This window comes from Mesocricetus auratus, unplaced genomic scaffold (assembly GCF_017639785.1).
Source record: "Mesocricetus auratus isolate SY011 unplaced genomic scaffold, BCM_Maur_2.0 Super-Scaffold_100008, whole genome shotgun sequence".
In the NCBI taxonomy this organism is placed as follows: domain Eukaryota; kingdom Metazoa; phylum Chordata; class Mammalia; order Rodentia; family Cricetidae; genus Mesocricetus; species Mesocricetus auratus.
In genome coordinates, this window is record NW_024429192.1 from 54,824,308 (window position 1) to 54,851,109 (window position 26,802).

The following is a 26,802-nucleotide window of genomic DNA, read 5'->3' on the forward strand; positions in this document are numbered from 1 at the left end:
TGATTTATTTACAATATTATGTTAAAATATCATCATCTTGATTACTGGGGTGTGGGGAACTCACTCAAATGTTACCCTGTTCTCCTCACCTTAGGCCTGGGACTGGTTAAGGAGCTGTGCTCCAGGCTTCTGTCACACCCCTAAGGACGGCTACAGTCAATGATTAACTAATGTAGGGGTACAAAAGGTCACCCCTTCTGCCTCAAGGTAGGGCTGACTGGCAGAATTGCTGTGCTGCAGCTCCACCCATCCACCCACCACGGCCAGGCTCTAATACTAGTCTCCAACTGGGATCACATTCTCCATGTGTTTTATGCCTGCATTACGGCTGTCCCCTTACTCCCTTTCCCTTAGATCACTCCACAGACATCACAGGGATAACATCCTCTTAAGCTCTGCTTCTAGGAGAGCTTACCTAAGAAAGTTAACGCCAGGTGGAGTCCTATTAAAGAGTTGCTAACGGTGGGGTTTTGTCATTGACTTTGAGCTAGATGGCAGAATGACCGGGTGTTGATGTTACCTGGATGCCATGTGTCTTAGTTTGAATGTATGTGTCCTCCCATAACACATATGTTGAAACCTGCCATCCATAGTAACTCTGTGAGGTGGGGATTTGAGAGATATGATCAAAGCATAGGTGCTCTGCCCTGGGGAACAGGACTGGTACTCTATGAAGGAAGTTGAAAGCGGTGCCACAGTTCCTTTGTCTTTCTGCTTTCTCCATGAGGAGCGGGGTGAGCATAGCAAAAAAGCTCTGTGTTAGGAAAAAGGGAGCAAGCTTTCACTAAACCTGCAATGTGTCAGTCTCTTGAACAGTAAGCAATGTATCACTGCCATTTACAAATTACCCATTCTAGCTGGCTGGTGGCACATGCCTTTAATCCCAGCACTTGGCAAGCAGAGGCAGGCGGATCTCTGTGAGTTCGAGGCCAGCCTGAATGAGTTCCAGGACAGCCAGGGCTGTTACACACACACACAAAAACACCCTGTCTCAAAAATCAAAACAAGGCAACAAAACCAAGTTACCCATTCAAAGATGTTGTGTCGTAGCAGCAGTGACAGACTAAGACACCAGAGTAGTGGATCTCTGAGATATTTACCTGCAGTGAGCTGTAATGGGATGCAGTGAAATGCTGTAATTGTAGCAGTCGTCTGAACACTAGTCCAAGATACTGCCTTAGCCCAACCATACCTGAAGCTAATTACATCACCTTTCCTGGAGCAGGACTTGGGTATCAGCATTGTGGGATCTCCTATATGGTTGCCCCGTGTTGATGGGTTTAAGAGCTATGAAGGTATATTTGAGGAATTGGAGGGAAAGTTGACTGGAGGGAAGGACCATGGAATTGGATAGCTGTTGATAATACCACTGACTCTTTGTAGAGAGAAAAAAATCACAGTGGACTAATGTGAGAATCTGAATGTTTTCATGGCTTTGTAAGGACACTGGTTCCCTGTGGTGGAGGAGCAGGCAGGCTAGGAGATGGGGCTGAGAAGTTGATAGGAATATTGGTTTCCCCAGCCTCTGCGTCTGCAGAAGAGGCAAGTTTCCTATTGGAAATAGGACCTGTCCAGTGTCTGAGGGCTCTATGGAGGTGTCAAGCGAGCCAGTGCTCTGCACATACGCTTGCCATGTATGATGCAGAATGTCCTGTTAAATTTTAATTCTAGCTAAACCATAAACAATGAATAAATTGTAGTGCCCTAGTCTTTTATATAGTATATTTCTTATGATTTATTCACTTTTATTTTATGTGCATTGGTGGGTTTGCCTGCATGTATTTCTGTGTGAGGATGTCAGATCCCCTGGAATAAACAGGTGTGAGCCACCGTGTGCATCCTGGGAATTGAACCTGTGTCCTCTGGAAGAGCATCCAGTGCTCTTAACCACTGAGTCATCTCTCAGCCCTGTGTATTGTATTTCTATTTGCTGGAACTGGCAACTTCATACACTTGCCCTCTTCAGGGGCTTCCCCAGCTCCTATATGACTAGCAGGTGCTTTGTGGAGGTAAATAGAAGAAGAATCCGACTTGGGGAAGTATGTGACTTACTAAGGAGGAAATGTGCAAGTTCTGGTTCACATGCCTGGAAGGAAATCCTGGTGCTGCTGATCAAAAAAAAAAAGCACAGTGAATGTCTGTCCAAAAGAGGGATTTGCCCTGGCAAGGGCCCTACATGACAATTCCAGTACAATATAGGCATAATTCTTGGAGGCGTAGAATAGAAGAATGCCCCCGCAGTAAGTGAATTACAGGGACCAGAGTGGTCCAGTGAACTCAGCAAAGGATTAGAGGGATTGGGATTTGGGGGATGCTACTATGACCCAGCATTCTCAATAGGGAAGATGCTTCACTAACCAAGATGATAAGAAATAAACTAGTAAGGGGGAAATAAGCATTGTTGAAAGTCCAGGAATTTGGTTGATAGATGGCTCGCCCTAATGTCAATGGGAATAAGAAGATCCTGGGATACTAGGGGTGGGATAGCACCTGAGCACCAGAAATGGCATCACTAGTGATCTGGGTAGCAGCTTTGAACAGTCTCATGGAGCATGGTGTTTCTATAGGCAAGGAAATGAGCAAGTATCAGGTTCCTACTTAAAACAGATAATCATGGGGAAGGACAAAAATAGACACAGAGAAAATCAAGAAGACATGTAAGAAGCCTGTCATGTTACCTTCATCTTGTTTTTGTGATACTCCTTGTTTAGTCTGTTTTACAGCCTGTGCAGCCACCCTGAACAATGGTTTAATCTGCCCAGTTTCCAGTTTCCAGTGTCATATAAACAGAATCAGACCCTGTTTTCCCATTTCCTCATAGACTACAAATGATGTTATGAGATACATTTCATAGCATCTTCAGACTGTATCCATTCCAATCATGCTCTTGAATTACTATCTGACACAGTTGCCGATGGCCCCATACTAAGAAGGGTCTGCTCCCAGTTTAATGATTTTTTTATTTGTGTTTTTAGTTTATCTGATTTACTTGTGTGAGAGATGTCTCACACAAGTGTGAGAGATATCTGTGTGTGTGGCACATGTCACAGAAGATGGTGATTGATTGCTTCATTTTTTCCTTCTTAATCCTCACTTATTCCATTTCCTAGGATTCCTACTACAGTCCTGATTAGAAAGGATGGAGTATTGGCTTCTCTTTGCTTTCAAATAAATGCTTCCCATGTTCACCGTCATGCATGGAAGAGGGGCCCTTACAGATGGTGTTTACCATATTAAGCTTATTTCATTTCTCGTTGAAGAGCTTCATGTGGTTATCATAATTCAACATTGAATGTGAACAAGTTTTCTGTAATTTTAAATTTTTTATGTCATTCTGAAAAGGTGATAAATCATATTAGGTTCCTGAAGTCCTTCAACTTTATGAAATAAAGTCAACTTGGTCTTTATCCTTTTTCTGTGTTTTTGGACTTGGTTTCAGGTTTTTGCATCCATTTCAAGAGAGATTATTTGGTAATTTCCCTTCCTCTATTCCGTATTGGTGCAGTTTTGATATCAATGATGCAATTGCTTCCAGTAGTGAGTTATGAGCATTGATATCTCTTTGTACTTTCAGGAAGACTTTGAGTCATTCTGGATTCTGCATTGAGTAGTTGTTAGACCTCTGACCAACCCGCCTCTACATAGGGTTTCCTTTTCAGGAAAGTTTTTGAATATTGATTCATTTTCTTTAGTAGCATAAGATTATTCAAAGTTTTTTCTTTTTGAATCATTTTTAGTTGTTGTTTTTTCTAGGAACATTTCTGTTTTATCTTAATTTTCAAGTATATTGAAATAAAATCGTTCACACAATCTTGATATCACTTTAATGCAGGTAAGATCTGTAGTAATATCTCCTTTTTCTTAGGTATTTCTACTTTTCAATCTTTTCTCCTTAATCTCTCTGTCATATATGCCCTTAATCCCAGCAAAACATTCTCAATTTGTTGGTCTTTTCAAATTATGATCTTTTGGTTTTGTTGCTCTCTCTCCATTATATATGTTTCCCACTTATTAATTTTTGCGTGTGTTATTTATTATTTCTTTCTGTATTGGTTACTTTCTCATCGCTGTGACAAAGTACCTCACAAAGGTAATTCGAGGGAGGGAGGGATGGAGGGAGGGACAGAGGGAGGGACGGAGGGACTATCCTGATTCATAGTTTGAGGTTTCCGTCTATCGGTACAGGAAGACATGGCAGCAGAAATACAAAGCAACTGGTTGCATTGCATCCGTAATCCAGAGGCAGAGTGATGGGTTCTGGTGCTCTGCTTGCTTTCTCTGCTTTATTCAGTCAGTCTCTAACAAATGGGATGGTGCCACCCTTTAGTATGGGTCAGTTGACCCAATTTAGAAGCTCCCTCATGAACATTCATAGAATTTTGTCACCTAGGTGATGCTAGATCTTGTCAAGCTGACAATATGCACCATCACAAATCTATCTCTTGCCAACTCGATGCTCAAACACATCACTTTTACACCATGGCCACCTATCCTCTGTCCTCACAGGCCAATGGCCATCTCATAATGTGAAAATTGCATTCAGCCCAACTGCAAAAGTTCCCACAGTTTTTAGCAGTTCCAACAATGTTTAGCAGCCCAAAGTTCAATTGTCAACTGAGACTCAAGGCAAACTCTTAACTGCGATCTCTTATGAAATAAAATAGAAGCCACACACCTCCAATATATACCATGGCATGAAATAAACTCCCAATTCCAACAGGGAAAAGGAGGGACATAGGAAGAAATGGTAAGTCCAAAACCCAGCAGGACAAACAACAAATCCTGCAGGTCCATGTTTATCATCTGGGGCTTGTGATGAGATCATCTGGAATCCAAAGGGTCTGGGGAGCCCTGTCTCCCTATCTCTGTCTCCTGCAGCACATATAACCTCTGTCCTGGGCTGGCTCTGCTCCATGCCTGCAGCTTTCTGCAGCAGATGTCCCATGTCCCTGGCATCTCTGACATTCTGGGGTCTCTATTTAATCCTAAACTTCATCTTCACAACTTTACAAAATGTCCCCTGAGAGCCTCCTTAGAGTGGCTCTGAACCTGGCACACATTCCCTGGCCCAGTGGCCTTCAAGAAACCCAGCACAAACTACCATGACCCCTCATCCTTAACTCTTTCATGCCTGTGAAACTATATGCACAATGCTCCCAAGTTCTGCCGCCAGTAGACGTGGTTTAACTCCTTTAGATTACATAGTCTCCATGTGCTGGTCCCAGAAAACATTTTCCAAGTTTATTGTTTTCTTTCTTGTGGGATTTTGGAGGAAGACCCCCAGCAGTATTGTCCCCTTAAACTCTATCCATTCAAAAGCATTTGCAGCTTCACAAGATGGAAACTTTGATGGGTGGGATTTTGCCCTTGAGACTTCCTTTCTATTACCTCATCACACAGCACAAAAATCACAAAAAGCACGAGGTTTCCCTTCAGTTGGGGCCTCATTTCTTGAGCAGTTGCAACTTCTTTCTCAGTTCCTGCATTATCTGAAACTTTAATCTCACTCCACCAGCCCCAAATTCCACATTTTTCCTTTTTCTACTCCATTCATTGCTCTTCTGACTATAAACTAAGAACAGTAAGCAGAAGCCATGACATAATCTTAGTGTCATTCTGTCTAGATAGCTCCTTTTCCAAACAAATGAGACCACTCAAGTTCTTAGGACATGGACAGAATGCAGCCAGAGTCTTTGCCAGAATACGGCACATATTACTTCTAGCCAATGGGCCCCTTGTTACTTTCTTTCTAAAGCCTCATGAGCAGGACCTCTATTTTAGGCATTTTCTCTTTGAAATTTTGTCTTCTCAAATCTCACCAGAATGATTTATTGAGTTCTGCTTACAACGTGTGGGGTCTCTCCTAGACTGAAGTTCTAAACTCTTCCACACACACTCCAAAAAATTTCAAAGGTCTAAGAACCTCATGTTCAGGTTTATCACTGCAACAGCCCCCCTTTTTTGTACCGAGTCTCTTCCCTTCCACTTTCTCTTTTCTACACAGTTATTCTTTTTCTAACATCTTAAGATTGGTGAATCTATTTATTTTCAGGCATTCTTTACTATTCTACTTAAGGCTGTCATTCCCCCACACACACAGAAAAACCTGCCTTAGCTGTATCCAAAAGGTGTGTTATGAAGCATTTTCATTATTACTCACTTTGAAATATTTTCTAAGTTCCCTTGTGATTTCTTGTATTACCTGTGGGATTTTTACAACTGCATTTTGTGTATGTAAACATTTAGAGTTTTCAGATGTGTTGCCTCTAGTTTCCCAAGGTCTAGCTTCACCACACTGTGGTCAGAAGACATGATTTGCATGAGTTCCAGCCTTTGGTTCTGTTCTGACTTCTTTGCAGTTCAATATAAGATCAAAACTTTTAATGTATTTCTTGTGGCTTTAAAAAGCAGTGAACACTACAGTCATTGAAAATTGTGTTTTCCATCCCTCCACTGTACCATACAGTAAAAATATTAGTAAATGTCTGTATTCTTATTGGATTTTGGTATTGTTATTCTATCCATAACTAAGAAAAGCTTCTTTATTGAACAGGATGTTTTTAATTAAAATAGTTACATCATTTCTCCCTTCCATTTTCTTCCTACAACCTTTCACCTTTATCTAACTCCTTTGCTCTCTGCCAAACTCATGGCTTCAATTTCTTCAATTGTTGTTACACACACACACACACACACACACACACACACGCACATGCACGCACACACACACACAAACACATATGTATTCCTAAGTGTATAAATACAACCTGCTCAGTTTATATAATGTTGCATATATATATACATATATATGTGATTTATTATATATATGTATGTATATATATATATATATATATATGATTTCAGGGCTGAGTATTTGACATTGGATAAGCAATTTAAGGGTTCTTCCCTGGGGAAGACTGTCCCACTCTCAATATTCCTTAGTTCTATGCAGTTCTTTTTCTACAGATGGGGCCCAGTGAGATTTCCCCTTCTATGTTAGCATGTCTATTGGTGTTGTTTATGCAGCCATATTGTTAGGGTATCATGGGGGAAAACTTCCCTGTCATTTCTAGGAAATACAGTCTCATAGCAATGTTCCTCTGGTTGTTACACTCTGTCTGCTGAGCCTTAGGTACAGGAATTGTGTCATAGATGAGTCAGTTGGGCTGAGCACCACAAGGTCACTTGTTCTCTTCCTTCTGATCAGTGTGGTTTTCTCTCAGTGGCCTCTGTCTGTGCAAGCAGATGTTTCCTTGATGAGGGGTGAGGCATATACTTAACCTGTGGGTATAAGAATAAATATTTAGAATGTGGTTAGGAATTATGTTGTTTTATTAAAGTAGTGGTTGTATGTGTTTTCTAACCATGTTCATATCTCTGAGAGAAAAATTTTAATCTACCATGGTGGTTATGAATCACTTTATCATGAAAATGTCTACTTCTGCTTTGTATATTATGAGGAAATGCAATTAGGTACATTTAAATTTTAAATTATATTTTCCTGGTGAAGTGAGCCTTTTACTGTAGTCTTATTGAGTAGTCTTCACTACTCCCAGTAATCTTTGTGCTTTTAATTCTACTTTATGATGTTAAAGTGCCATTTAATTAGTTATCAATTGTATGCTGTAAACAAAAATACCAGCACTAGGAAGGGGAAGTAGACACAAAATCCCACTCCTAATCAAGAAGCTATTTGCAATTGGTATCTTCAACGAAATACCTCTAGGTATATCAATCCTCCTCCAGGGCAAGACCCTTGCCCAGGAGTTGTTGACCAACACAAAATAGACTCCAAGTTCTCGTACACTTTTTGTCTTGTTTTTGCTTTTTCTCTCTCTCTCTTACTGGGGTTTTTGCTGTTTATCTGTTTTGAAATTCATTTCTAGTTTTTTGGAGGGATTGGGTTTGGTTTTTGTTTAGGGGGTAGTAAAAGAGCATTAAGTTTAGTGAGTACATAGAGAGAGGATCTGAAAAGAGATGGGAAGGACAATATGATAAAATATACCATATGAAAATTTATAATCTAAAAGCATTTGGATGCTATGAACAACTTGCTCTTAGTTTTTACAAATCTAATGAACAGTTTTACTATATTCGTTGCAATTACTAGCACTTTTCTGTTTAATTCTAGCATGTTCTTTAGTGCTTATTGGCACCACCTGTTACATATGTATTTTTCTTCCTTCTTGCCTCCTTCTAGACTGTTTCCAGCATTCCAGATCTGTCCTTTACTATGTGCAAAATAAAATATTCTGTCTCTATAAAAGGCTGCTGTACACATTATAACATGCAAAGTTAAACTTTAAATATCTCCAGTTAATTACTGTCTTTTTATACAACACACAGCCCAAAGAACATTGCAATACTATTTATACCACTAACTTACATAGTTTTTGATCATATATTTCAGTTGTGACGCATCTATGACTTTGGACTTCCCCATATACTGGCAGCTTCCACCTCCCTGGTTGTTTTTGGGTTTTGGTTGTTTTTTTTTCACTGTAAATTTTTCTCTGACATCCCTTCTATCTGAAGCATATACAGGATAGTTTTATCTTATGAAGGTCAGGTATGGGAAAACACCCTCTATTTTGATGTGTTTAACCTTGTCTGTAGACAATAAAATTTCATGTTGGCAAATATTTCCCCACTATTCAAAATATTCCACTGTCCTTTAGCCTCCCATGATACCTAGAAATCAACTGACAGGTTGTTGCTTTTTTAAAAAACAAAGTTACTTTTTCTCTCTCTGGCTTCTTTTCAAATCTTTCCTTTGTCTTTGGAGCCTAACCTTTTCACTATCATGTATCTCTGGGTATATTTCTCTTTGTTTATGATACACACAGTACATTGACCTATTTTAAATTTCATATATATTTCCCAGAATTTTCTTTAGACTTTTTTCCATCCTACCTTTTAATTCATTCCCTGCTGTTGCCTGTGTCCATTGACTACTAAAAATTTCCACCAAGTTTTAATTTTAATTACGTTCTGCATTATATAAACTCTACAACTTTTTAGGTTCCTGTTCCCTGTCGCTGTTTTTTAGTCTATTTGAAGTACTATGACAAGATGTTATAAGCAAAATGGCTTACAAACAACAGAAATGTAGCCCTCACATTTCTGGAGGCTAGGACACCCAAGAGCAAGGTTCTGGCAGATTCAACATCTGGTAGCAGCCGGCTTCCTGGTTCATAGATGACCATCTTCTCACTGGTCATCACAGTGGGAGGAGCAAGGAGTTTCTCTAAGTCCCCCTTTGTAAGGACACAGATTCTTCTTCATGACACAATCACCTTCCAAAGTTGTCTTTAAATATTACTGCTCTAGAAATTATCAACCTATGAATGAGAGTGACACAAAAGTCAAGGTGTGTTCAGACATAGTTGCTTTACAGATTGTGACAGATGTCCCTAATCCTGGTAAATATGTCTGTGAATCTTTTTGTTAAAAGGAAAACATTATGCATCTCAATCCTGCTCCCCTCCCAGTCCCTCCACATCTGCTCCTCACCCCACTCCTGCATCTTTCCAGCACCGCTTCATCCATCCCAGTGGCATCCGGAGCTGCAGTGTGTCATAAAGTACACCCTTTTGTCCAGTCAGCCCCACCCACAAAATGTTCATTTCAGTGAGTCATTGGTCTGGTTCAAGGCCTCTGATTTCTGGCACACCATCATCACTGTGCTGGGCCCTCATCATGGAAATTCTGTGGTTAACATTCTGCAGGACCACTCCATTTACACACTCCAGCAGGTCAACGATGGGACAGCTGTTAGGGTGGACCAACCCAAGGCACACAGAGGATATGGGTCTGGGTGGTCGTCGAATTGATCCTTCTGGGTCATTGGGACCACATCCTCAGGCAAGGGCAGAACCTTCTCCCCTAGGCCCATGCCATCCAGGCCAGCTCTTCCACACCTGTGGTGCAGAGTGAGGCCATCTCTCCTGAGTGCTGGAGTCAGCTCTCCCATGGCAGTGGGGACAGGGACAGCTATCCTGGGGACAGTAAGGGAGAGGGCTGGCTCAGCATGACCCCTTGGATTTCAGCATGCTTGGTTCCTATGACACCCTGTGGCAGCACAAGCCATGGACATCATCTCAGACCCTGGCAGTTGTTGGATCATGAACCCAGACATGGTCCACGGACCCAGACATGGTCCCCTGCAGCAGTCCAGGCTTGGATGTTACCATGGCCCCAGGTAGCAGCCCATGTCTATCAATCTTGCTTCCTCTTTGCACATGGCTGTCTTTGACTTTGTCAACTTATCATTTTATAGAAATAGTTATAGTTTATAATGAAAATTCCTTCACCTGGAATGGAGATGGTTCTCACCCAGGCTACAGGAAACTAAGATCATTGGCAGAGGTGCATGACTGACCCAAAGAATGGGAACTCTAACCCAAATTTTCACCTGTATATTTTCCCTGTCTTATTGTTTGGCTTTCTGTTAAAATTTAAGTAAGCTAAAGAAGTAATCAGGTATTCATCCAGAAGCTTATCTGTCACTAAAAAGGCAATGTCTCTGGGACAGTGTTTGACAGAACACTTAGCATTTAGGAACATAAAACTCAGTGCTCTCTTTGGTTCCTGGAAGTCTTAATTCACTTCTTACACATACAAGGAAGGTCTTTTCAGGACTCCTGAGGAAAAGATGGGTTAGCCTCTATAAGGGCAATACCTTTATTTAAAAATGAAAGCAAGCTTACCCTTTACTAAATACAAATGCCTCATTTTTTGTGTGTCAACTATTAATTAGTTTTCACAAAATTGGTGACTTAATACAGCAGAAATTTATTCTCTGACACTTCTGGAGGGTGAAAGTCCTTTAAATTTTTTAAATGATTCATTTGGAGTATATTTATGTGTGCATGTGCGTGTGTGTGTGTCTGTGTGTCTGTGTGTGTTGTTTGTGCATGCACACATGTGCACGCACATGAATGTGGACTCAGAGGACAATTGTGGCAGCAGGGCCACACTCCGGCTCTAAGAGCCCATCTTCCTCATGCCTTTCGGCTTCTGGTGGCTCCACCCATTCCTTAACTTGCATCACTCCACATCTTCAGTCCTTACTTGGCCTTTTCAGCGTGTCTGTCTTCTTGCCTTCTGTCACTTGCTAAGACCTGTTGTCATTTGACCTATGCTACCCACAATAATGCAGAACTCTCTCTTCCCCAGAGGCTTTCATCACTCAGTTCTGCTTGCAAACATTTTCTGGGTCGGACCGAGTCTACACGTATGGGAGATTAGACATGCCCATATGTTTTTATAAGTCCCCTCCCACACCATCTTTCTTCTGCAGTAGCTGGCTCCTTTTTCTTTTTAACGTTTGTTTCTAAGGAGCAGAAACACACCTACTGAATCTGAGCTACGTCCATAGAGGCCAAGACCATGCCATTCCCATTGACACTGTTCCTTTGTCCACAGCAACCTGCCTATTTTCTAGCTTATGGTCCAATTGATGGGATAAATTTTATTTTATTCACTTTATGTCTCCATAATTATTGAAATGCATTGAAAGTACTACTAATGGTTGTCCTTGTGTATATCTCCTTGGCACATGAGCAAGTTTTTCTCTACAGTGCTGACAAGCAGTATTCCTGAATAAAATTTAATAGGGTCTGGTTTTGTTTTGTTTTAATGAGTATTGCCAAATGGGCTTCTGTGTTAATCAGCTTTCTAGTACTCTAACAAAACACCTGACATAATCAGCTTGAGGAGAAGAAAGATTTATTTCAGATCATGTTTTCAGAGCTTACTTATGCTATAAATAATTTGCCTGTTACATGGTCTTTAATTGCTTTCTTTCACATTGTAGCCTTTTAGCTCTGTTTATGGCACTGTATAACATTCTTAGGTGTTAATTTTCAGTGTTGTCAAATTTATCAATGTTTCTCTTACCTAGTGTGGTGGTTTCAATGAGAATGCCTTTCCAAGGCTCATATGTTTGAATGCTTGTCTTAGGGCTTCTATTGCTGTGAAGAGACACCATGACCACAGTAGCCCTTATAAAGGAAAAATTGAATTGGGGTGACTCCCTTACTGTTTCTGAGGTTCAGTCCATTATCACCATCATGGGACAGGGTGGTGTGCAGGTAGACATGGTGCTGGAGAAGTAGCTGAGAGTCCAACATCTTGCAGGCAGCAGGAAATGCTCTGTCTCATTGGGAGTAGCTTGAGCATAGGAGACCTTGAAGTCCACTCCCACAGTGACACACCTCCTAATAGTGGCATTCCCTTTAGGAGCCATTGTCTATCAAACCGACACAGAAGAATTAAGAGGTATGGTTTTATTGGAGGAGGTGTTTCACTGATTTCAAAGACTCATGATGTTCTCAGTCTCTCTCTCTCTCTCTCTCTCTCTCTCTCTCTCTCTCTCTCTCTCTCTCTCTCTGCCTCATGGTTGTGTCTCAAGATGTGAACTCCCAGCCACTGCTCCAGTGCCGTGCCTGCTGGCCTGTTACCATTCTCCCCACCATAATGGTCATGGGCTCTAACCCTCTGAAACTGTAAGCCCCTTCTATAAGTTGCATTGGTCATTGTATCTTATAACTAGATTAGAAAAGTGACTAAGATACTTTATTTCAGTATCCTATTTGAAAGGACTTCTTTTAAAATATTGATGTGGGAGCACAGGGATGGAGAAATGGCTCAGCAGTTAAGAGCACTGATGGGTTGAAATCCCAGCACCCACATGGCAGTTTAAAGCTATCTGTTACTCTGGTTCCAGAGGATCTGACACCTTAATAGCAATGCACATAAAATAATTAAATAGCGCCCAATCCCAGCGAGTCCAGCTTCAGGTGAGATTGGGTCTCCGGCGGGGACCACCCGCCCTTCTCCCATCCCCCTTGATCTCGGGGCCGCTCCAGGCATCCAGAAGACCCGCCCACACAGGAAAGACATCAGCCCCTCCAAGACCCCAACCCCAGCGAGTCCAGCTTCAGGAAAGACATCAGCCCTACCAGGACCCAAACTCCGTGTCAGCATTCCCAGCTTCAGCTGCAGGAAGGAAGGAGACCAGTGGAGACAGAAAGACCCCACCAGCACCCACTGAAAGAAGAGATGGGAAGAAGACAGAGTAAGAGATCACTCAGCAGTAGAAACACCAACATGACCCCACCAGAATCCAGGGATCCAACACCAGCAAGACCCGAAAAGCACTACATAGACGAAGAAGAGGAGACAGACCTTAAAAAGTATTTCATGAAGATGATGGAGACCTCAAAGAAGAAACGAGGAAATCCCTTAAAGAAATAGAAGAAAAAACAAACAAAAAATCCATGAAATGGGGGAAAAATTCAAGAAATAAACAAATCTCTCAAAGAATCTAAAGAGCACCAAGAAAGAACAACCAAAAAAATGAAGGAAACAACTCAAACAGTTGAAGGATTGAAAGCTGAAATAGAAACGATAAAGAAAACACAGAATGAAGGGATGCTGGAAATAGAAAAGCTGGGTAAACAATCAGGAACTACAGATGCAAGTATCACCAATAGAATACAAGAGATAGAAGAGAGAATCTCAGGTGTTGAAGACTCATTAGAGGATATAGAGTCGTCAACCAAAGAAAATCTCAAAACCAACAAATCCTTAACACAAAATATCCAGGAAATATGGGACACCGTGAAGAAGCCAAACCTGAGAATAATAGGTATAGAAGAAGGTGAAGAAATTCAACTTAAAGGTACAGAAAACATATTCAACAAAATCATAGAAGAAAACTTCCCTAACCTAAAGAAAGATATGCCTATGAAAGTACAAGAATCTTACAGAACACCAAATAGGCTCGACCAGAAAAAGAAGTCACCTCGCCATATAATAATCAAAACATCAAACCTACAGAGTAAAGAGAAAATATTAAGAGCAGCTAAAGAAAAAGGCCAAGTAACATACAAAGGCAGACCTATCCGAATTACACCTGACTTCTCAATGGAAACGATGAAAGCCAGAAGATCCTGGACAGATGTCCTACAAGCGCTAAGGGAACAAGGATGCCAGCCCAGACTACTATATCCAGCAAAGCTCTCAATTACCATAGATGGAGAAAACAAAATATTCCATGACAAAGCCAGATTTAAACAATACGTATCCATGAATCCAGCTCTACAGAAAATGCTAGAAGGAAAACCTAGAGCCAAGGAAGATAACTACATTCACAAAGACACAGACAATATATAATCACACTTTACAAAACACCAAAAGAAAAAGGGAGGAGAAACTACACAAAATAACTTCACTAACAATAAATCAAGCACAAGCAAGGATCACCAATCAATGGTCATTAATATCCCTCAATGTCAACGGCCTCAACTTGCCTATAAAAAGACACAGACTAGCAGAATGGATACGAAGACAGAACCCTTCCTTCTGCTGCATACAAGAAACACATCTCAACATCAAAGACAGACGTTATCTCAGAGTAAAGGGTTGGGAAAAGATCTTCCAATCAAACGGTCCCAAGAAACAAGCAGGTGTAGCAATCCTAATATCTAACAAATTAGACTTCAAATTAAAATCAATCAAAAGAGATAAAGAAGGACACTTCATATTCATCAAAGGAAAAATACATCAAGACGAAGTCTCAATTTTAAACATCTACGCCCCAAATACAAAGGCACCTACATTCATGAAAGAAACATTACTAAAGCTCAAAATGCACATAAAATCTCACACACTAATAGTAGGAGACTTCAACACTCCGCTCTCACCGCTAGACAGGACCTCCAGACAGAAACTTAACAAAGAAACAAAAGACCTAATAGAAGTTATGACCCAACTGGGTTTAACAGACATCTATAGAACATTCCACCCAAATACAAAGGGATATACCTTCTTCTCGGCACCACATGGAACCTTCTCTAAAATTGACCACATAATAGGAAACATAGCAAATCTCCACAGATACAAAAAAATTGGAATAACCCCCTGCATCTTATCAGACCACCATGCATTAACATTAGAATTCAACAATAACACAAATGGCAGAAACCCTACAAACTCATGGAGATTGAACAATGCACAATTGCACCATCCCTGGGTAAAGGAACAAATAAAAAAAGAAATTAAAGACTTCCTCGATCTCAATGAGAATGAAGACACAACATACACAAACTTATGGGACACTTTGAAAGCAGTGCTGAGAGGAAAGTTTATAGCACTAAGTGCCCACATGAAAAAACTGGAGAACAGTCATACTAGAGAATTAATAGCACAGCTGAATGTTCTAGAACAAAAAGAAGCAAACTCCCCCAGGAGGAGCAGATGCCAGGAAATAATCAGATTGAGGGCTGAAATCAATCAAGTAGAAACAAGAAAAACACTGAGAAGAATCAATGAAACAAAGAGTTGATTCTTTGAGAAAATCAACAAAATAGATAAACCTCTGTCCAAACTAACCAAAAGACAGAGGGAGAGCATGCTAATTAACAAAATCAGGGATGAAAAAGGGGACATAACAACAGACTCTGAGGAAATCCAGAGAATCATCAGGGCATACTTTGAAAATCTGTACTCCACAAAATTTGAAAATTTAAAGGAAATGGACAATTTCCTGGATAGATATCACTTGCCAAAACTAAATCAAGAACAGATAAACAATCTAAACAGACCTATAACTCCTGATGAAATAGAAGCAGTCATCAAAAGTCTCCTAAATAAAAAAAGCCCAGGCCCAGATGGCTTCAGTGCAGAATTCTACCAGAAATTCAAAGAAGAGCTAATTCCAATATTCCTCAAAGTATTCCACACAATAGAAGCAGGAGGCTCACTGCCAAACTCTTTCTACGAGGCTACAATTACCTTGATACCCAAGCCACACAAAGACACAACTAAGAAAGAGAACTATAGACCAATTTCCCTCATGAACATTGATGCAAAAATACTCAATAAAATACTCGCAAACCGGATTCAAGAACACATCAGAAAAATCATCCACCATGATCAAGTAGGCTTCATCCCAGGAATGCAGGGATGGTTCAACATTAGAAAATCTATCAATGTAATCCACCATATTAACAATCTGCGAAAGAAAAACCACATGATCATCTCACTAGATGCTGAAAAAGCATTTGACAAAATCCACCACCCCTTCATGATAAAGGTCCTAGAGAGATCAGGGATAACAGGAATGTACCTGAATATAATAAAAGCAATATACAGTAAACCAACAGCTAACATCAAACTAAATGGAGAGAAACTCAAAGCAATTCCTCTAAAACCAGGAACAAGACAAGGCTGTCCACTCTCTCCATATCTCTTCAATATTGTACTTGAAGTTCTAGCTACAGCAGTAAGACAACAAAAGGAGATAAAGGGGATACAAATAGGAAAAGAAGAAGTCAAACTTTCACTATTTGCAGATGATATGATAGTTTACATAAGTTACCCAAAAAACTCCACAAGGTTACTCCTAGAGCTGATAAACACCTTCAGCAATGTGGCAGGATACAAGGTAAACTCAAAAAAATCAGTGGCCCTATTATATACAGATGATGAAGTGACTGAGAAAGAAATCAGAGAAACATCACCCTTTACAATAGCCAAAAACAGCATCAAATATCTGGGGATAATGTTAACCAAGGAAGTGAAAGACCTGTATATCAAGAACTTTGTGTCCTTAAAGAAAGAAATCAAAGAAGATACCAGAAAATGGAAAGATCTCCCATGCTCTTGGATTGGTAGGATCAACATAATAAAAATGGCAATCTTGCCAAAAGCAGTCTACAGATTCAATGCAATCCCTATCAAAATTCCATCACAATTCTTCAAGGACCTGGAAAGAACATTAATCAACTTTATATGGAAATACAAAAGGCCCAGGATAGCTAAAACATCCCTATACAATAAAGGAACTTCAGGAGGCATCACCATACCTGACTTCAAGCTCTATTATAGAGCTATAGTCCTGAAAACAGCTTGGTATTGGCACAAAAATAGGCAGGTAGACCAATGGAACCGAATTGAAAGCCCTAATTTTAACCCACACACCTATGAACACTTGATTTTTGACAAAGAAGCTAAAACTGTACAATGTTAAAAAGAAAGCATCTTCAACAAATGGTGCTGGCATAACTGGGTACTGGTATGCAGAAGACTGAAGATAGATCCATGTTTATCGCCTTGTACAAAACTTAAGTCCAAATGGATCAAAGATCTCAACATAAATCCAGCCACACTGAAACTTTTAGAAGAGAAAGTGGGAGATACTCTTCAACGAGTTGGTACAGGAGACCACTTCCTAAACATAACACCAGTGGCACAGGCACTGAGATCGACACTTAACAAATGGGACCTTCTGAAACTAAAAAGCTTCTGTAAGGCAAAGGACACAGTCAAAAAGACAAAAAGGCAGGCCACAGAATGGGAAAAGATATTCACTAACCCTACATCTGACAGAGGGCTAATCTCCAAAATTTACAAAGAACTCAAGAAACAAGTCTCCAAAACACCAAAGGATCCAATTAAAAGGTGGGGTACAGAGCTAAATAGAGAATTCTCAGTAGAGGAGGCTAAAATGGCCAAGAGACACTTAAGAAAGTGCTCAACATCCTTAGCCATCAGGGAAATGCAAATCAAAACAACTCTGAGATACCATCTTACTCCTGTCAGAATGGCTAAAATCAAAAACACCGAAGACAATTTATGCTGGAGAGGATGTGGAGAGAGAGGAACACTCCTCTACTGCTGGTGGGAGTGCCAACTCATACAGCCTCTTTGGAAATCAGTATGGAGATTCCTCAGGAAAATGGGAATTAATCTACCACTAGACCCAGCAATTCCACTCTTAGGCATATATCCAAATGAGGCAAGTTCATACAACAAGGGCATCTGCTCCACTATGTTCTTAGCAGCATTATTTGTAATAGCCAGAACCTGGAAGCAACCTAGATGCCCCTCAACTGAAGAGTGGATAGAGAAAATGTGGTACATTTATACAATGGAATATTACTCAGCAGAAAAAAACAATGGAATCTTGAAATTCGCAGGGAAATGGATAGCACTGGAAGAAACCATCCTGAGTGAGGTAACCCAGTCACAAAAAGACAAACATGGTATGTACTCACTCATATATGGATTTTAGACATGGATCAGGATAGTGCCAGTTTGCACTTCCACTGATAGAGAGTCTGGGAAACAGGAAAGAACCTAAAAGATATGCATATATGCATAGTACCCAAGAGAAGAGGATGGAGACAAGATCCCCTGAATGGATGGGGAACAAGGCGAGGGGTTGGGGGGGAGTGGGACCTGGGAAGAAGAGAGGGGGGTGAAGAGGAAGAGAGTTGGTCATGGGGGAAAAGGAATTTGAGGGGGTGGGGGTAGAATAGGGGGAAGAGGGAATCATAGGATCGAAGACAGATCAGGCACCAGAGCGACCTCGAGTGATCTAAAGGGATAACACCAATTGGCAAGCTAAGCAATAGTGGAGAGACCACCTCGAATGGCCATTCCTGATAATGAACTTGATGTCTATAACCATCCGGGAGCCTTCATCCTGTGACTGATGGAAGCAGAGGCAAACACACAATTAATCACTGAACTGAACCCAAGAAACCCAGTGACAGAGAGAGAGGAGTGATGAGCAAATTGGCAAAGAATGGGCTGGCAAAACCAGCAGAGACAGCTGATCTGAACAGGGGAGAGCTCTTGGACCCCAGACTGACAGTGGGGAGGCCAGCATGGGACTGATCTGGACCCTAAAATGTGAGTGTCAGCAAGAAGGCCTGGGCAACCTATGGGGCCCTGAGCTGTGGATCAGTGTCTATCCCTGATATACAAACAGTCTTTGTGTGCCTATAGCACAAAGAGGGATGCTCTCTCAGCCTGGACTCTTAGGGGAGTGCCTTGACCCTACCAAGAGTAAAATGACAGACTCTGATATCCCCTATGTGGAAGGATTTGGCAATAGGGTGGGAGGGTGGGGGGAAGGGGAGTGCGGGAGGAGGGGAGGGAGAGGGAACTGGGATTGACATGTAAAACAAGCTATTTAAAATTTAAAAAAAGAATAAAAAATAATTAAATAGCTTATTAAAAATGTTAATACACTACACCAAATTCAGAAGTCACCCATGGGCTGCCTTTGCCTGTTATTCATTACTGATTCTCTCTCTCCTCCATATAACTATCCCCCCACATCAGGCTGTGCATAGCTTATGAGATGCAAGCCTTGGCTCCTTACAGGAAGAAATAGCTGCCATTTGTTCATTTACTCAGTTAATACTTTCAGTGCACGTCTCTGTGTGAGACTCAGCACTGTGCCTGTGGAGACATAACAGTGAGTGAATGAGACCAGGTCCTGTCTCCCTGGACTCATGGAGTTAATTGGGACAAGCCTACGACAAACATGTATGACAGAAGTGCGGATATTCCTGACACATTGCAGTAAGAATGAGAAAGAGGACAGAGTGCTGTCAGATAGAAATGATGTACTCCTACCTCTGTGACAACTCTTTTCTTTCCATAGTCTACTGCCTAACCTCTCTTGCTTTTAAATGGTAGCCACCAACATACTGTGTGTGTCTGGCGCCAGTCTCTTCAGAGCCATCTTTTACAGAAGGATCAGCTCCAGGCTTGACTGCATCCCTCTCTCCCAGGGTAGCTTGCTGACTAAGCATGCCATGAGTCATTCTCACAGTAAGAAACCAAGTTCTAAGAAACTGAGACAAGGACCAGGTGACAGAAACATCAAACTCCTGGCGTAAGGGATTTGGAGCATGTAGGGGTGGAAAAAAGGCACTCCGGAGTTCTCAGATAAACCTGATCCAGATAACATACCGGCTGCTAGATGAACAAAGAGATAATAAAGTAAATAAAAGTGCATTTTGAGTGCTGCTGGGAGCAAGGACGTGTAAACGCCTTGGGAAACCCCTTATAATAATAATAGCGACATTGTTACAAAACAATATCTAAATTCTGAATCAAACAGGACATGGAATCTATGTACCCACACTTTCCCTTATAACTTATGAAAGTCAAGTCTCCATCTGCCACAAGATTCATGATCTTAGAAGAAATCCTAAAGTGGCCAGTAAAGGACCTCCCACATCTTCCTCCTTCTGGGACCCAGCATCTGTAATCAGCTCTCTGCTCCCAACTGCCTGTCTAGGGAAGTTGTTTAACCTCACTCACAGGTTTCTCGGCACAGGACAATGGGAAGAACAATGGTCTCCTTGAGTCTTTCTGGATGCTTAACACACAATAAATATTATTTTCACCAACTTTCAGCACCCAGTTTACTGCTTAGCACAGATGGAGATGGCTAATTGAGGCTTGATTGCTTGATTAGCTGTATTTTCATTATTGGGGGCTTCCTCAAGTAGTGAGGATACAACTCCCCAGAGAACCATGCAGCTGAGCTCTGCAACCTCGAAGAGGCTCCCAGATGCCTGAGACATGTTCCACAGTCTGCAGTCCTGAGAAGTCCAACCAGGAACCTGAGTGGAAAGGAGATCTTTGACTCAGCTGGTCCTATTAGTCATTCATCCTCCTAAGCAGAAAGCAAACAAAGCATTGATTCTTAAACCATCTAAATGTAATAGCAAGACTTGAAAATATACTTCCTCTGCCAAGCTTAGCTAAAAAGGAAAGCTCGGTGGAGCTGCTGATGTTTCATGACCCAACTGCTCAGCACAGAAGAGTGTCTGGCACCGACTTTCCCTAACAAGACACCAACTCGGTGCTAGGTCTCACATCTGAACTCAGAGTTCTGAGGACCTGAGTCCACTCTATTTTGACTCTTCTAATCTGTCAGTGTGCTTTCTCTCCCCCAGATGCAAAATGGAAGACTAGTAACCAATGACGTGTGACCTCTGAACCCTTCCCTGTGTATTCAGTGGGGCACACTGCTATGGGGGTCTGGCACCTGCAGCAGAGAGACTCTCTCTAAACTACACCCAACCCACAACAGGACAGGGCATGGAATACCAAGGGATTCTTAGAGAAGGTGCAAATCCTGCAAGTTTTTCTGCCTGAAAGGATAAATTTCATTCTAGAAAAAAATAAAAATTTTGATGACCTCAATTAATAGCTCATCTAATAAAACCCAAGGAGAGTTGCTCGGAAAGGAAAATAAGGTTGGATTTTGTCTTCTCCAAACTATCTTGGCAGTATTTGGGAAGGGAGTTTGCTATTTCCAATTACAATTTTCTTAGCCATCATTCAGAAACACCTTTCAAAACCAAGGGCTGGGTCAAATGAACACCTGGAAATGAACTTATTGCCTCCAGTTAGGTCAGGCCTGTGACAGTAAGGTCCACAGCTGTGAGGCCAGATGGAAAAAACATAGGTTATAAAAATAGTCCTGAAAAATAAAAGCTACTTTCTCTCTCTAATCCCAGAATGCATTACCCTGATAAATAAGGAAGCCATGCTTATTAACAGAGGCTTAATAAGATTGTCCCCTCAGATACCCTGGAGACACTGCCGCTCTCCTCCCCAGTAGTGAACGGTGGTGGGCAACTTGGGGTCACTTCCTGCCCTCTCCTGAGTGCTGACCACAGCCTGTGGACATGGATGACCAGGGCACAGCGCCGCATGACTCATCTCTTCCACCATTTGGAGGTGAGTGCATCACCCACATCTCAGGGAGGCACAGCTCCGGCTCATTTGGCCTAACTAGGACAGCATGAAGCTGAGGCTGCAGAATCTGACTTCCTCTCTTACCTATGGAAATGGGCTCCACACACAGCCCCATTTAGTCTCAGAATCTGACTTCCTCTCTTACCTATGGAAATGGGCTCCACACACAGCCCCATTTAGTCTCAGAATCTGACTTCCTCTCTTACCTATGGAAATGGGCTCCACACACAGCCCCATTTAGTCTCAGAATCTGACTTCCTCTCTTACCTATGGAAATGGGCTCCACACACAGCCCCATTTAGTCTCAGAATCTGACTTCCTCTCTTACCTATGGAAATGGGCTCCACACACAGCCCCATTTAGTCTCAGAATCTGACTTCCTCTCTTACCTATGGAAATGGGCTCCACACACAGCCCCATTTAGTCTCAGAATCTGACTTCCTCTCTTACCTATGGAAATGGGCTCCACACACAGCCCCATTTAGTCTCAGAATCTGACTTCCTCTCTTACCTATGGAAATGGGCTCACACACAGCCCCATTTAGTCTCAGAATCTGACTTCCTCTCTTACCTATGGAAATGGGCTCCACACACAGCCCCATTTAGTCTCAGAATCTGACTTCCTCTCTTACCTATGGAAATGGGCTCCACACACAGCCCCATTTAGTCTCAGAATCTGACTTCCTCTCTTACCTATGGAAATGGGCTCCACACACAGCCCCATTTAGTCTCAGAATCTGACTTCCTCTCTTACCTATGGAAATGGGCTCCACACACAGCCCCATTTAGTCTCAGAATCTGACTTCCTCTCTTACCTATGGAAATGGGCTCCACACACAGCCCCATTTAGTCTCAGAATCTGACTTCCTCTCTTACCTATGGAAATGGGCTCCACACACAGCCCCATTTAGTCTCAGAATCTGACTTCCTCTCTTACCTATGGAAATGGGCTCCACACACAGCCCCATTTAGTCTCAGAATGTTAACTCTGACCTGACTAAGATGGCCCAAACTGAGAACCTCCTGGACACAGCAGACAGCGGAAATGCATCCCCTCAGACCAGGCCTGACCTTAGAGAGAGCGAAACTCTGGGCACAACCTGTGATGGTGGACACCAGCAATGTCATTGGCTATGCATTTCTTCAGTGTGATTCTGTTCACTGACAGGGAAAGACACCTGACCTTCTTCATAGTTGGCACCAGAATCCCACTGAGGGAAGGTAATCACCAGCTTGAGCAACAAACAGCAGCGCACATTCATTTCAATGCTGTTTTCAGAGCTATCTTTCAATCCTCCACTTTCCTATGCCCCACCCCCTCCTAAGTGATTGATGATGATCTGTGGTCTGAGAAATGTGTGGGAAACTGACTCTTATCAATGTATAAATACCGTAGACTATATCATGTTTACACAAACCTAGATTACCCGCTGCACCCCTAGGCTACATGGCAAAGCCTGTTTCTCCCAGACTGCAAACCTATATAGATAGTACCCTACTGGGCATAGGCAATTTTAACACAAAAATAACTATCTGCGTGTCTACACATAGGAAAGACACAGTAATAAAAAACAGTGGGCAACAGGAATTTTTTAGCTCTGTTATCATCTTTCAGGTTCACAGTCACATATGTGGTATGCTTTTACCTAAAATGTTGCTATGCTACACATAACTATGAGCATAACCTCCTTGTGTTCCTGAAGTCTTGTGGAGCAAAGGAAAAGGGGTGGCTCAGGTGGAGAGAGGTAGACAAGAAGGCAAGCCAGCTGCAGATGCTGAGAGGGAGTCAGCAGTTCAGGCAGACAGACAGGAGCTGGCCAGTGGGCGGGGCAGCCCCTGCCCCCAGGAGACAGACAATGGGGAAGTAAGCAGAGGTGGGCAGGCAGTCTGGGTGCCTTTTATGGAAAGGGACTTTCCAAGTGGCCACCATTTAAGTTCGAGTATATTCGCACGGTATCTATGACAATAATTCATGGATCATCTGCTCCATGACTCCTCTTTTCAAAATATGATCTCCCCAAAATTAATACATTATCTGCCTAAATGTGGTATTCCTTAGTGGTATAGTGACAGGCTATTGGATAGAGTTTCCATAGCTTAGTGGACATTTACATTAGACTCTGAGAAATTTATGTGTTTTGCTAATAAGGATAATAGCCTGAGAACATTTCTAGGTAAGAAACTTTTATCTTTATTAGGGCAATTTAATCCCAATAATTTTGCAGGAAGAAATTTACCATGTCAAAAGGTATGAAAGTTTTGTATCTTCGATACATATTTATAAAGAAGTTTCCACTTCCATCGGCAGGAATAGGAACTCCCATTTCTCTATTCAAGGAAAGTTCTCTATGAAATACCATCTATCCTCTGCATAAGATGCTCTTATGGTTCAAGTCTTTTAGACACTACATTCTTAGTGGTGACATTACTAAGTGAAAAATATGCAAATCTGGACTTAGCTCACTAGATTCCAAGATCCATTATAAAGCCACAAAACATGTGATATTTTTGTTTTTTAAAAAAACAGACAGTAGATGGATGAAAAACAATAGAAAACTCGTATGTGGGGCATCATACGAGAAGTGACACAGGACAGTAAGAAAGACAGCATTTTCAGGAACTGGTACTGAGTCCAAGGAGAGTCACTTATGAAAAAAAATGAAAGCTGCCCCTAGAAAAATCAATTCCAGGTGTATCACGGATCTTACAGACAAAAAAAAAAAGGCAGGCTCCTAGGAAATAACAGAAGAGAAAACATTCCTGACTTGCATAGGTGGAGACTTCTTAAGTAGAACCAAACAGTGAGGATCATGGGATAGATGACTAAATTGAGCCCCAGTAAAAACAGTAGCCTCTGCCCATGAGAGGGCATTGGGAAAGTTCACAGGCCTGGGGGAAAGGGGGACCAAGCACTTGGGGACCAGGGCATGAGAGTTATATGTGAGTCCAGCTAAGCTACTAAGTGGGATCTTGTGATCTAAGAGACATTATTGGTAGCATTGCCTTTCAGGTAAGATGTGTCTCCTGGAAGTTTTTAGTGGAAATTTTTAGGGTTCAGTGATATCTAATTCCTAGGGATTTAGCTCTAGACTAAGTGATCTGGGAAATAAAGAAACAGCCATTATCACTCTAAAGAGATCTTGGGAGGCCAAATCAAGGGATAATATTAATGGCCAGAATTGGAGTGTTGCAAGGTAACACCCAGGAAATTAAAAAGTCCATTGCAGAGGAATTTGCCAATTAAGGACTATGACCTCAGGTTGGAAAAAATATTGTTCATAGTTAGGAAAAGTCCTTTTATCTGATTCTAGCCAGAGTGGCTATGACTGTCCTACTGTCAAGTAAGTTCATGGATACATCTGAAGACTGAGCCACTTTTGTCCTTTTCAAAAATATAGTCTAGCCATTTTGTTCTGTTTTGCTTTCTGTTAGTCTCAATTGCTCTATTCTTTGCTGTTCTTTGATGATCACACAGGTGATCAAAATCTGACCTTTTATTTTTACTGTTAAGGTCATTTGAGACACCTAGGGGTGACACAGGTGGCTCAAAAACCACAGTGCCTTTGGGTTTTCTTTTAAGTAGTGCCATCTGCAGGGATGGGTCAGAACCTTGCTGATGAGTGGTTTCCTTTGGAAGAGCTGAAGGCATATTCCTCCATGAGAAATATGCAGAACGCACACTGACTAGAAGGCAGCTTCTTGGGTTGCCATGACCTCTCTGATCAAGAGGCTCGGTGATTAACTGTAGTTTAGGATTCTTCTAGAAGTGTCCCATCATCTCCTAGGACCTGGCTAAGTTGAGATGAAGGTTAAAATATTGACTATCTCCCAGCCCCTCAACCTTCCTTATGCTGTGACCCCTTAATACAGTTAGTTCCTCATGCTATGGTGACCCCAACCACAAAATTATTTTTGTTGCTACTCCGTAGGTGTAATTTTGCCACTGTTACCATAATGTAAATATCTGATATGTAACCCCTATGGAAGGAATGTTCAACCCCCAGGTTGAACTACCATATGCTCATTGACGTTGGCCTCCAAGTAGGCTATAAGGAAGGAACAGTGATTCAAATTTTGCCTCTTGTATAATGCTTAGATAATGCTTGCCAAATCAGACTTTTAAACAAATCTTGACTCTTGTTAAGACTCAGTTTCTTAAGTAGTTAAAAGTTTGACAAGCCCAGTAGAAAATATAAGTAATTGTCTTAACCAGTTTTCTGCAAATGTGATTAAAATAAGATTGGCATTTTAAGAAAACCTTATTGTTTTACGTACAAAATTAGGCTCCAATTCTATATCAGTGTGCTAAATTTTGATCTCAGAAAGGCTTAATCATGAACTTAATAATATCCATACTATCTTTCTTTTTAAGTTTTGCAACCCTTCTTAAGACATATTTACTAACTTGGTTTTGCTCTTATCTCTCAATATTTCCATTTTGAAACAGCCTTTTATATTTAGAACAAAACTAGTTTACCACGTAAAATCCTTTCTCATCAAAAAGTATTTTCCTTGTACCTGAAATATATTTTCATGATTATAACCTTCTACACATCTTTCACACAATTTTGTTTAAATTAAAGGTGGTGGTGGTAGTGGTGAGGAGGATGAGGGTGGTACGTGAGTGCGTGTGTGCGTGTGTGTGTGAGTGTGTGTGTGTGTGTGTTGCACTGAGGATAAAGCCCAGAGCCTTGCATTTTATCACTGAGTTTCATCTCCAACCCTTGGCTTTCAGAGCCATGACTTAACTCTGTAGCCCAGGATGAACCTGTATTAGTAGTATTTCTATTGCTATCATAAGACACATGATCCAGACAACTTATAGAAGAGTTTATTTGTGACTTACAGTTTCATAATGTTAGAGTCTATGACCGTTATGATAGGAAACATGGCATCAGGCAGCCGTTATGATAGGAAACATGGCATCAGGCAGCCAGGCATGGTACTGGAGCAGTAGTTGGGAGCTCACATCTTGATCCACAAGCAAGAAGCAGAGAAAGGGTGAGTAGGGATGGTGGGAGCTTTCTGAAACCTCAAAGTATACCCCCAGTGACACCTTCTCCAGCAAGATCACACCTCCTAATCCTTCCCAAACAGTTCCACCAGTGTGAGGGGCAAATATTCAGATAGATGAGCCTGTGGGGATCATTGTCATTTGAACCACCATAGACTCTTAACTCTTAATCCTACCATCTCTGCCTGTTGAATGCTGGGATTACAAGT

General features: G+C 41.5%; 1 long non-coding RNA gene across 2 annotated transcripts in view; it reads right to left on the reverse strand.

Annotated features, from left to right (window-relative positions):
* Window positions 1-2,685: 2,685 nt before the first annotated feature.
* The window catches only part of LOC121141950, a 153,493-nt gene continuing 129,376 nt past the window's right edge, over window positions 2,686-26,802 (reverse strand). For both annotated transcript variants that reach the window (XR_005878934.1, XR_005878935.1), the window contains 2 exons: window positions 9,120-9,341; window positions 2,686-7,281 (listed from right to left, as the gene is read on the reverse strand). This is a non-coding gene — a long non-coding RNA (uncharacterized LOC121141950). The remainder of the gene's footprint in view (window positions 7,282-9,119; window positions 9,342-26,802) is intronic.